Below are 13,923 nucleotides of genomic sequence, written 5' to 3' on the forward strand. Positions count from 1 at the left end.
AGGAATGGGCCTTTGAACTTTGAAACTGAATGTGGTGATTACACTTCATGCTGAAGCTTATCACAGGAGTGCTTTCATAAGCATTAAGTAAGATTTCATAATGACTGAAGCCAAGGACATTTTCCCTGGTTTTTGGCCAGTCTAAATATTGTAAGAGAGAGAAGAAAAGTGTATGGCATATAATTGTCTCTAAGCTAAGAAACGTGGATGTTCGAATAAAACATATATACAGAACCCTGGGTGCTTTCCTTTGTGGCTATGTGTGTGTGTGGAGGATGGGTAGGGTCACGGCCGAGGGTGCCTCTCTGAAGACATGAAACTGAGTCCAAGGGTTGTTGACAGTTAACCACAGCTGTAATGTTGAAAGGCGAGTTCATTTCAGGTTCATAGAGTAAACATACCTGATCTGTGACCTATATCCTTGTTCTTGGTATTTTAATTATATTTAATCATACTTCCAAGTAAAAACAAATGACAGGCATATATATTCTTTAGTATTTAGAATGGTCTGGAACCAAACTTGGCACTTCTATAGATTCTTTTAATGTGAAATTTTTGTATTTATTCTCTCCATTATAGTGACTGAACAAAAAAATGTTTACTAGAAATCATATTCATACCAGAACCCATAGATACGTGAAATACATTTTAGTCTACTAGAAATGGAAGAATCCCTGGAAGCGGCATTATGCTCATGGGATACCAAAAGAAAGGAACATGAAAGAAGTATCTTTCATCCTACCCATTGCTATTGTTTTAAATTTAACTTTTTACTTGCCTGTAAATTCTCGATTCAAGGGATAGTTTTAGGATTTTAACTAAAACAACATATTTTAAATGATATATCAGAAATTCAGAACTCAGAATGGAATATACTTTGGCTTTCACATAGTAGAGATACAAAACAATTGAAGAAATATATAGGAAATAAATTATTTACAGTGTCTCATACAATGTCTCATAGTTTTGCCCCACAGTGTTTAGATATTTTTCACTGTCAAAAAATGTATGCATTTACTTAGATGGCATTGTGCTGGTTGTGACATAAAGGAAAACAGGGATCTCCGAACTGAAAGTTTATAACTTACTAAAAATTCTAAAGGATTTTAAATGAGACAAATTTTCTCAGTCCAATGAATGGATCTTGTTCAAATTTTTGTAGTAAAATAATCACTGGCCAGGCGTGGTGGCTCAGCCTGTAATCCCAGCACTTTGGGAGGCCGAGGTGGCGAGTCGGGCAGATCACGGAGGTCAGGAGATAGAGGACCATCTGGCTAAGACCCAGTGAACCCCATCTCTACTAAAAATACTAAAAAAAAAAAAAAAAAACATCTGCCAGGCGCGTGGCAGGCGCCTGTATAGTCCCAGTCTCGGAGGTCGAGGCAGGGAGAATGGCCTTGAACCTGGGAGTGGGAGCTTGCAGTGAGTTGAGATCGACAGTGCACTGCAGCTGGCGAGCAGAGGAGACTCCGTCTCCAAAAAAAAAAAAAAAAAAAAAATCTGATGATACCTACAATTTTGGATTCTCTGTTACATTCTGTATCTTGACACAGTGTCACTGTCTGGAGAGTTGACCACTTTTATTAAGTTCCAAACAGAAACAAGATGGTAAATCTGTGGGTCTTTTGTCTGTGTGCTTGTTCATAAGCTGTCTCTGCAGTTTTATTCAACAGCACACTTGAAGACATTGGCACTGGAATAGATTTTTCCAGCTCAGGGTTGACAATAGATTTCAAAGCTGTGCTTACTCTGTGTCCACCATTGGGGTAAGTTGGAGAACAGGGCAGACGGGATGCCTGCCCCCTTGGTGCTCTCGCCAATGTTTTACCTCTATTTCAAGGTCCAGCCCAAAGCCATATCCTTAGGATCCATTGGTCATGTGGTCAGACTTTCCCAACAATTACAGATGTGTAATGCAGTTGATTATTCCATAACCCACACACTATGTTGTTAGATGGCACTGCGGCTTATTAAGAAATTTTGCCCAGAACGCAGTCTCCAAATCCAAATACACAACTTGCTAAAAACAATCTTTGCAAGTTTAACATGAAATAAAATAATTTCAAGGTGGTGTGGTTATAGGTATAAGAGGATTGTTAGCTTCCACTTGGGGCTTCCAGGGACCTGGCAAGATCTTATCCTACAGAGAACACCAACCTCTTAAGGAAATTGGGAAGCCCAGAGAAGCTGTGCCACCTAAACATTTCCCAGCCTGTGATCCTGTGAGAAAAGAAAAATAGCTCAGGGCAGCCTGAGCTGTGTGAGGCATGTAGAATTTATTAGGCCCAGAGAGATGTGAGTGCGAGACTTTATTCTTACCACCCACCTCCCTCCATGCCTGGGGGCAGCTGTTTAAAGTCATTTCATTACTCATTAGTTGCCTTACTCATTATGCTCACATACCTGGAGTTTGTGATGCAAAGAACAATGTACAGCAAGTCAATAGCTTATGTTATTTTGATGTAACTAGATGGTAAACAATTTAGGAATAGTCTCTTTTGTTCTTCAAAAGCCCACTTGTAACTGATGCTAATTGGAGCACATATTCAGGGCAAACTTGAATCCATGTCCCTGGATTACAACTCTCAAAACTGGCCCAAATAAACTCTGCTTGTATTAAGTTTGGCTCAGTTTCTTCTTTTAGGTCAACATTAGTTACATTTTCTTAGACTGCATACTGTGAACATAGTCCTGAAAACTGTAACCCTGATGAGATTTATGTGTCCCAAGAGTGCTGTTTCACAAGTGTAATCACCTGATGGGTTCTTCCTGCCCAGTGACTAGACAAAACCAGTTCACTGAGATTGTGACATTGCAGTAAAGAAAGCATTTAATTAATGTTAGGCTAGCCACGTGGCTCAGAGATTAGGGTTTTTCAAGGACAGCTTGGTAGGCATAGGACTGGGGAATGGGTACTGCTGATTGGTTGGGAAGGCAATCATAGGGGTATGAAAACAGTCTTCATGCACTGAGTCCACCTCTGAGTGGGAGACCACAGGACTGGTTAAGTTATGAGTCATGGGTCCAGGTGAAGTCAGTCAGTTGCCAGAACGCAAAAATTGGAAAAATTTATCAAAAGATCCATCTTAGGTTCTACAATAGTGACGTTATCTATAGGGACAATTGAGGAAGTCACAAATTTGCTTCACTGAATTGAGTGAAGACAGCCAGCCTGTGAGGCTAGAAATAAGATAGAGTCAGCCACATTAGATTTCTCTCACTGTCATAATCTTTGCAAAGGCAGTTTCACAGGGCGACAGCTCAATACTGTGGGATTTTTTTTTTTCAGTGACTGTAACTCTTATTTAGCATTTTAGAATCTGTATTAGTCCATTCTCACACTGCTATAAAGATATACCTGAGACTGGGTAATTTATAAAGAAAAGAGGTTGTTTAATTGGCTCACAGTTCTGCAGGCTGCACAGGCTTCTGCTTCTCCAAAGGCCTCAGGAAACTTACAATCATGGCAGAAGGTGAAGGGGAAGGAAGCACATATTCACATGACCAACAGGAGAGAGCAAGAGCATAAGGGGATGGGCTACATACTTTAAAACCAGATGTCATAAGAACTCACTCATTATCATGAGAACAAGAAATGGAAGTCTGCCCCCATGATCCAGTCACCTCCTCCCAGGGCCTTCCTCTAACAGTGAGAATTACAATTTGACATGAGAGTTGGGTGGGGACACAGACCCAAACCATGTTGGCATATATTTCTTCAGAGATAGATTCCTTTTCATGTGTTTATCGTCACTGTATTTGTCTATTTGCATTGCTATACAGGAATACTCACAACTGGGTAATTTAAAAAGAAAAGAGGTTTATTTGCTTCACAGCTCTGCAGGCTATGTAAGCATGGCACCAGCATCTGCTTGGCTTCTTGTGAGGCCTGGAGAGCTTCCAATCATAGCAGAAGGCAAAGGGTGAGCCAGCATGTCACGTGGCAAGAGAGGGAGTAAGAGAGACAGGGAGGTGTCAAGCTCTTTTAAACAGTAGGTCTTGTGTGAACTCATAGGTGAGAATTCATTATCGCAAGGACAGAGCCATTCATGAGGGATCCACCCCCATGACCAAAACACCTCCCACCAGGCCTATCTCCGGCATCGAATATCACATTTCAACATGAGATCTGGAGGGGAGAAAACATCCAAACCATATCAGTCATGTCTCAAAAACCATCTGTTATTTCTAGCATAATGTCTGGCACGTAGGAGTTGCTCAGTAAAAAATATCCAGATGAATGAAAACCAAAGGTACAATCTTAGCAAACATCCACTTAAGATAGCTAAGGAACTCCAGCCTGGGCAACAGAGCGAGACTCCACCTCAAAAAAAAAAAAAAAAAGATAGCTAAGGAATAACAGGCTACAGAAATACAGCCAGAGGACAATTTCACAGTAATTATTTCTTGCCTCCCTAGCTTTTAAGTGTTAGATGACACTTTCAATGGGATATTTTTTGAAAGAGTTCCTTTATAGACGTCATCCCAGTGCACAAAGCAGAATTTTTAAAAATAATAATAAAAGAATAAGAATACTTTTCAAGAGCCATTCACAATTGTTTCAGTTAATCTGTCCTGTGGAAAGTCTGCTGCCTGGCGAGCTGAGGGGAAAGCACGAGATTTTCAGTTCTGACATCTCAAATGAAAACCTCTCTACAAAGCACATGGTGTTTCTCCAGCGACCAGCTATCATAAACATTCACCGGCAAAGGGGGAGATGCAGGGGAGTGCCTCTTGGTTCTCACATCCCTCAACTCCAGGTAACACCTTCTGCTGTGAGGAAAAGCATGTCGGTGTTACTGGTGTTACTACCCCAGTAGCAAACACACCGGGGCATCTGGAACAAATCGATTTTGGGCAATTTTCACACACTTTACCAAAGAGGGGAGACATTTTTTCACCCTCCCTCCTATCTTTGAAATTCAGGGCAATGGAGTTTAGCATTGGCTAAGATAGTAGTGAAGTGAATTAGAGGTAAACAAATTATCCCATCCATCAGGTGTCTGATGGAAAGCTGACAGTGAAACTGAAATATGGAACATAAATTTTCATAGACCCAATGAATCAGTAATATTGTGATAACCAAGATATCTCTGAAATAGATCAAATACAAACATGAAAATAATCATAGCTATCATTTATTGGGTGCCTGTTTTGTTCCAGACATTGTGCTAAATGATTTACATTATCCAAGGGAGAATTTGAACCCAGGACTTGGCAAAGCTCATATATTTAAGTAATACGTTATATTGCCTCCTTTGAAAGCACATTGAAAATGCTGCTGTTCTTTCATTAAGTTCTATTCCATCAGTAGTTGCATTCTAAACCAGTTTTTGAAATAAATTTATTAATAGTGTGCTAACAACATGAAATATTATCAGTAAAAAAGCACACTTAAAAACAAAATCAATAAAAGTGAACTCTCAAATGAAAAAATGGGCACAAGATGAAATTAAGATGTTCATAGGAAACAAATGCAAAGAGCTAACAGATACATAAAAATGTTTTAGTTTATTAATTGAATCAAAGATAAGAAAGTGACATATTTTTGTGCTTACCACATGGGAAAAGATTTAAAAGATGCAGATCTCCAGTGTCGTGAAGGTGCAATTAGAGACAGTCATACTTTGGGGACATCTTGTGTCATGAGGTGCTGTGACATATCTGAGGGCGATTTGATAATTGTGTTCCAAAACTCTAATGCTTGTTCAACTATGACTCATATTTCAGTTCTTCAGATTTATTCAGAAGAAACCATTGTATATTTTACAAAATGCAAAGTGAAGTTTAATCAAAATAGTTTATTTTTATTAGTGAAATGGTCACAATACAGTATATTTATGTAACACTACATTAAAACAATTTGATGTTTAATTTACTAACGATAAAAAATTTGATGTTTATTTAACTTTGTAAAGTAGAAAACTTCACAATATCTTAATTGAAAATGACAGCTCTTATTTATGATAATATATCCACTTTGGTGAGTGAAAAAATGGAATCTCTTTTTCTTCCTTTCTTCCTCCCACTCCTCTTTCTCTGCTTCCTTATCTCTCATCTTCAGATTCTTTCCTCTTATTCTTCTCTCTGGAACTTCATGCACTAAAATGCTCACAGTTACTACATCTGAGTGGTGAGATTTAGGATGATTCTCACATTCTTATTCCTCTGTAATGAACTACTTTTATAACCTGGAAAAAGTGATCAGTAAAATTCATTTAGGCAAAAGATATTTTTAAATGTCCTAAAGTTCTTGAAGTATCTTTACCCATCTCTATATATGCGATAATAAATGTACAAACAGCAGAAAGTATCCAGTACCTAATGATATTGACTAGGTGCAGTTTCATGGTGAATATGTGATATCCCCTCATTGTATTGCTGTTTGCGACAAGCATTTCTGAGTTCACACATGCTGACCTTCTTTCTAGTCCTTCATAGAGGAAGTGTGACTCTTTTTCTTTCAGACCTGACACCTCACTTCCTACAAGGCTTTGTTTCTCATATAACACACACACACACACACACACACACACACACACACACACAGCCCTGTAATTCCCACCTCTGCGCTGCTTCCATCTCTCTTCTTGAATATGCTCTTTTCCTTCTGTTTTTCTATTGTCTTTACCTCATTCTTTTTGTTCCCTCTGGCTCTCTCAGGCTTCTCTTTTTACTGTGGGACAGGACTAATAAGTGCTTGGTTTATATTTTCTGTGTTTATTTCCTTACTAAGCTCTCCCTTTTTTATATGTCCGTTTCTGACCCCCTCCCAACACCTCCCCACCTCCCATAACTTCCCTTTAAAAAATAATAGTGATTTTCCAATGGACAGATTTTATTTTATTTTGAAAATTTAAAATAATACTGTAAAGTATAAGGAAGAAAATAACAAGCATCCATGCAACCCACGACAGTTAACGTTCTGCCTGTTTTGCTAGCTTCTTGATTATTGCATTAATCTCTTTTAAAAATATTTTTCATCACTGTGATTATCTCATACATTCCTATATGTCCCATTGCTTTCATTTTTTATCAACACTTATTGTATTACCTGCTATTTGTAGTTTATTATTTCTATATTTTTATTTTTTGGGACCTGCTATTCCCTGTTTTAAAATCTCCCTCTGTTGTTTTATCGTTTCTTCTTTGAGCTTATTTTTATTTATTGGATTTGTGTTCCTTCCTATCAACCTGTTATATAACATGAAGCATTTTTTTCAGTGTTTATTCTCATTTTTTATCCCCTATATTTTCCCCTATATTTTCTTGTAAGTGGAGCAGGTGGAATGAGCCTTTCCTTTCTCCCTTCCTCTCTCCCTCCATTTCTTTCTTCCCTCCTTCCTTCTTTTATTCCATCCTTCCTTCTCTTCCTTTCTTTGTTTCCTTATTTTAACCCTATAGTATATTTATTGAGTTTAATGCCATTTCTTTTTATGCCATTCATGATCGACATCCTATTTCACTCTGAGATGGATAGGTGACCATCTTCCAAATTGTGTCTGAGTTGTTTGTTTCTTCTTTTAAATTACAGTATCAGGGAGGAACATTTTGTAACTTATCAACCTTTCTGAAGCCCAAAGGAAGGTTAGGGGTAGAAGAAAGGATGGATTGAGATTGTCCTCAGACTTTCCGTGATATCTGGGCTGTTTTCCTCTTCTGAAATTGTGTCTCATATGAAGTTTCTCTTCATTTGAGGTATAAATAATTCCTGTGTTGAGTACTCTTGTACTTTGGTCCATTTATTTATCACCTACCCAGGAGATATCACATCTCTGTCAACTCTGTTTTCTATTACTTTTTTCCTGTGCTCAAGTAATCCTCCTGCCTCAGCCTCCCAAGTAGCTGGGACTACAGGTGCATGCCACTGTCCCTGGCCTGTGTTTTCCCTTTCCTTGTTTCACCAGTTTTCCCATCATGTTACCATTTTCCGTAGTGATTGTTTTATCTTTCCATCCTGCATGCTCCTTTGCAAAGTGACTTTGCTCCTCCCCCGTCAATAGGCAGAGCCTGTTTCCACATCCTCTGAATGTAGGCTAGCCTTGGGACTTGCTTTGGCCAATAGAATATGGCAGAAGTGACATTTTGCATTTTGTAAGGCATCCTTAGGAGGTTTTGCAGCTTCTACTTTAGGTTCCAAAAATGGAACTCCTACCACTATGAAAGAAAGCTAAGGTTAAACTACTTGAATGATGAGAGACCACCCAGTAGAGAGGCCCAGGCTCACAGCCAGCACCAAGGCCCCACATGAGAGAGTAAGGCCATTTTATGCCCTCCGGTCCCAATAGAGCTGCCAGATGACTGCTGCGGCACAAGTGACCCCAGAAAAGCCCATAAGAATAACAACCTATATGAGCCCAGACCAGCCACAGAATCATGAAAAATAGGAACTTGTGCAAAGCCAATAAATAGACATATGATTTGTTATGCAGCATTAGCTAAATAAGACAACGTGACTTCCATCCCAAAGTATTCAGGAAAAGGAATAGGTAAACCTATACAGTCAATTTGCTTTTCTTCATATTTGAGGGAATTAGTGAGAAAAGCCAGGGTTCTGAAAGGCTGGGGCAGAATTCGGAGCCAATTCTGGCTCTACTTCTCACTTTCAGAATCTCCTGTTTATTTCAGGAGGTTTAGCTGTTTCTCCAATTAAGAGGGAGTATAAGCCACTCTTCCGCTATGCTCATTCTTATAATACAATGTGTCATTTTAAAGCCACTTTGGCCTCTCTCCCTTGGATTGGGTGAACCTAATTATGGTCTGCTTGAGGAAACTTGGCTTGAGGCTGTGGTTCTCTACCATTACTGTCTATAAAACTCAGTAAACCCTACTGGTGGATAGAATCCTGCCCATCACTCTCACAACAGTCTGCAGCTCTTCCTTGTAAATACACACTAGGTAATTCTGAGGCTAGTGATCTATACTTTGAGAAATACAATTGACATAAGTCTAACATTTCAGAGAATAATCGGTCCAGTTTTACTTCTTTCCATCAGTTGTTTGTGAAGTTTAGTAATTGAGACACAGCCTAAGTGTCAAAGCAAGATTACATGTCTACAAAAGATACAAAAACAAATTAGCCATACATAGTGGTGTGCACCTGTAGTCCCAGCTACTTAGGAGGCTGAGGTGGGAGGATCCCTTGAGCCCAGGAGTTTGAGGCTGTAGTGAGCCATGATCATACCACTGCACTCCAGTTTGGAAACAGAGTAAGACCCTGTCTCAAAAATATAAAATAAAGAATTGAGGCAGGACGCGGTGGCTCTCACCTGTAATATCAGCACTTTGAGAGGCTGAGGTGGGTGGATCATGTGAGGTTGGCATTTCAAGACCAGCCTGACCAACATGGAGAAACCCCGTCTGTACTAAAAATACAAAATTAGCTGGGCGTGGTGGCGCATGCCTGTAATCCCAGCTACTTGGGAGGCTGAGGCAGGAGAATTGCTTGAACCCTGAGGCAGAGGTTATGGTGAGACAAGATTGTACCACTGCACTCCAGCCTGGGCGAAAAGAGTGAAACTCCATCTCAAAAAAAAAAAAAAAAAAAAAAAAAAAAAAAAAAGGAGAATTGGGTCAGAAGTCATCTGAGTGAGCATATTGCTTCCATACTTCAAAGGACATAGTAGATGCATACCCATGTTCACAGCATTGTTCACAGTAGCCAGGGGATGGAGACAACCCAAGTGGCCACTGACAGATAAATGAAGAAATAAAATGTGGAATATTTATGGAATATTATTCAGCCTTAAAAAAGAAGGAAGTTCTCACACATGCTACAACATGGATGAACCTTGAGGACATTATGTTAAGTAAAATAAGCCATTCACAAAAAGACAAAGTATGATTCCACTTACATAAGACACCCAAAGGAGTCAAATTTCTAGAAATGGAAAGTAGAATAGTGCTTAACGAGGAGCTGGGAGAATGGGGAGCTAATGGGTGTAGATTTTCACTTTTACAAGATGAAAGAGTTCTACGAATCTGTTGCACAACAATGTAAACACTTCTAAACCACATCATTACAAGTGGTTAAGATGGCAAAAATTTTTAATGTGGATTTTTTTAAAACTGTGGTTAACCACAATTTTTTTTTTTAATGAGGAGGAAGATGAGGACGTGTTGACAGCATAAATGATAAATCCTGATTGGAGATGGAGAATTTGCAAGTTTGTTATGACTATGTTTCATAGCAATACTAAAAACAACAGCAATAAATACAATTGTCACTTTAGAAACATTGTTAACTCTATACATCAGATAAAATTGAACGTAGGAATTTCAGTTTTATATACATGCAGAGTAGTATGCAGTTACAGGCCAATTCTAAAGAGTTGCTCTCCCCCTGCTGGCAGGTCTTGGAATTGTTCAGTTTGGGGAAGGAACCAGGACAGCTAGTGTGAGAACGTTCTCAGTAAGATACTCGTCATTAAAACGTAGGTGCTTTCATTCATCAAAATATTTCCTAGAAAGATACCAAACTCCCATAGCTATTATCTGAAGTTATTCACTAATACATTCTTCCACTTATTTCTTTTAAATATTTTAATTGACAAATGACAGATTATATATATTTATGGTGTACAATGTAAACTTTTGATATGTGTATACATTGCGGAATGATTAAATCCAATTCTTCCACTTCTTAAAATGAATGTACAATTTATTGGACTATAGCTCATCCATTCACCGACCTGTATTTAACTCTTAATATGCACTGTTGTGCTAAACACTGGGATTTCACAGATGACATTGGTGCGGACCCAGGTTTGATATCTGATAGAGTTGTAAGTGTAATAGAAACCATCTATGTGCTAGAGTATAAGAATTGGGGCATAAAGGAAGCAGTAAACGGATCCAGCAGGAGTATAATTAATATATCGGATTCCTGCCCTTTTTAAAATTATTATTATTATTTTTGAGACTGAATCTCGCTCTGTTGCCCAGGCTGGAGTGCAGGGGCAAGTCGGGTCACTGCAAACCTCCCCCTCCTGGGTTCAAGCCATTCTCCTGCTGCAGTCTCCTGAGTAGCTGGATTACAGGCACACACCACATTCTCTCTCTGTTTTTGTTAGCTGGATTTTTTTTTAAAGACTTTTGTTTTGAAATAATTACAAATTCACAGGAAATTGCAGAGGTGGATGGTGCAGAGGTGGATAGTACAGAGGTTCTGTGTAACCTTTACCTGGTTTCCCCAGCGATTACATCATCAAAACCAAGGAGTTGATTGACAACGATAAAAAATGTATGCATAATTCTATGTCCTTTTACCATCTGTTTAGATTTGATAAGCACCACTTCAATCAAGATATAGAACTATTTCATTACCACAGGGATCTCGCAGGGCTACCCCTTTACAATACTACTAACCTCCTCCCTCTAGCATCGTTAAACCCTGGCAACTGTTCATTTATTAAAGGATGACATCGGCACTGGAGATGACATCGAACAGAGACACAGACAAGTAAATCATGCAAACTATGCAGAGAATAAACTAAGCTTGTAACCTGTAATAGCTTGTAACTTCAATGTTATATAAATGAAATCATGCAGTATGTGACTCTTTGAGATTGACTTTATTCCCCCTAATCAGTGCACTTTCCTGTAATCAAGTTGCTGCGTGTATCAATAGTTTGTTGCTTTTTTACTGCCGAGTTATGTTTCTAGTTTGGAGGTACACAGTTTGTTGAATCATTCACCTATTGTAGGACATTTTCAGTTATTTCCAGTTCTTATCGGTTACATATAACACCGCTATGAACAACTGTATGCAGGTTCCTTTGTGAACATAAAGTTGCATTTCTCTGAGTTAAATGTCCAGGAGGATGATTGCTAGGTTGATTAGTAAGTGAATGTTTAGTTCTTTCTGAGAAACTGCAAACTGTTTTTCAGAGTGACCGTAACACTTAACATCTACCACCTGTGATGTGTGAACCATCTAGTATTTCCATATTCTTACTGGCATTATTTTTCATTATTGTCATTATTTTTCATTGATTTGATTTGATAGGCATGCCGTGATAGCTCGTAGTGATCCTAATTTGCATTTCACAAATTGGATTCTCATGTTGCATATGTCTTCATGTGCTTATTTGACACTTATATATGCTTTCTGGTGAAATACCTCATCATGTCTTTCGCCTATTTTCTAAGTGAATAGGTTAACTTTTTACTGTTGCAGTTTGAGAGTTCTTATAAATTCTACACATGACCCCTTTATCAGATATGTGTTTTGCAAATATTTTCTCTAAGTCTTCAGCTTGTATTTTCACATCTTTACTGAGTCTTCTGCAAGACAAACACTTTTAATTTGGATGAAGTTTAATTTATCATTTTTTCTTCTTTTATGAAGCATGTTTTTAGTGTCAGGTCTAAGAACTCTTCATCATACTCCAGGTCCTGAAAATGTTTGCCTATGATTTCTTCTAAAGTTTTATAGTTTGCATTTTATTTTTAAATCTATGATTCAAAATCTGAGTTAATTTTAAATAATGTGTGAGATTTAGGTCAAGGTTCACATTTTTACCTATGAATGTACAATAGCTGCAGGGTCATATATTGAAAAGGCTATCTTTCCTCCATTACAACGCTTTTTGACTTTTGTTAAGACTAAGTTCAGTGTATTTTCCTGGGTTCTTTATCCTGTTCCATTGATTTATGTCACTGTCCCTCCATCAATATGATGTAACCTGTTTACTGTGTCAGCAAAGTGAGTCTTGAAATTGGGTACAGTGAGTCTTTCCACTTAATTCATCTTTTTCAAAATTGTTTTTAGCTATTCTAATTCCTTTGCCTTTCCATATAAATTTTATCTTATTTTATTTTTGAAACAAGTTCTCACTCTATCACCCAGGCTGGAGTGCGGTGGCTTGATCACTGTTCACTGCAGCCTCAACCTCCCAGGATCAGAAGATTCTCCTGCCTCAGTCTCCTGAGTGACTGGGACCACAGGTGTGGACCACCACACCTGGCTAATTTTTGTTTTTTTTTAATTTTTAGAAACGGGGTCTTGCGCTGGGCGCAGTCTCCTGTAATCCTAGCACTTTGGGAGGCCAAGGCGGACAAATTTTCTGAACTCAGGAGTTCAAGACCAGCCAGGGCAACATGGTGAAACCCTGTCTCTACTAAAATACAAAAAAATTAGTCGGGCATTTGGCGTGTGCCTGTAGTCCCAGTACTCGGGAGGCTGAGGCAGGAGAATTGCTTGAACCTGGGAGGGTGGGGAGCATCAGCGAAGCCGGGAGGACGCGCCACTGCACACCGCAGCTTGCGGACAGAGAGACTCATCTCTTTTTTTTTTTTTTTTGTTTTTAGACGGAGGGTCTCGCTGTGTCAGCCCAGGCTGGAGTGCAGTGGCCGGATCTCAGCTCACTGCAAGCTCCGCCTCCCGGGTTCATGCCATTCTCCTGCCTCAGCCTCCCAAGTAGCTGGGACAACAGGCGCCCGCCACCTCGCCCGGCTAGTTTTTTGTATTTTTTAGTAGAGACGGGGTTTCACCGTGTTAGCCAGGATTGTCTCGATCTCCTGACCTCGTGATCCACCCGTCTCGGCCTCCCAAAGTGCTGGGATTACAGGCTTGAGCCACCGCACCCGGCCCGAGACTCCATCTCTAAATAAATAAATAAACAAGGTCTTCCTACATTGCCAAAGCTGGTCTTGAACTCCCGGGCTCAAGCATCCTCCCAGGTTGACCTCCCAAAACGTTGGGATTACAGGCAAGAGCCACTGTGCCCAGCACCATATAAATTTTAGAATAATCTTGTCTTTGTCCTTATCAACAAAATTTCTTGCTGGGATTGTCATGGAAATTGCAATAAACCTATATATCAATTTGGGGAGAAACCTATATATCAATTTGGGGAGAACTGACATTTTAACTGTGTTGAGTTGTCTGATCCATGACCACAGTATGTCTCTCCATTCATT

The sequence above is a fragment of the Rhinopithecus bieti genome, unplaced genomic scaffold, assembly GCF_001698545.2.
Source record: "Rhinopithecus bieti isolate Rb0 unplaced genomic scaffold, ASM169854v2 scaffold_35536, whole genome shotgun sequence".
Classification (NCBI taxonomy): domain Eukaryota; kingdom Metazoa; phylum Chordata; class Mammalia; order Primates; family Cercopithecidae; genus Rhinopithecus; species Rhinopithecus bieti.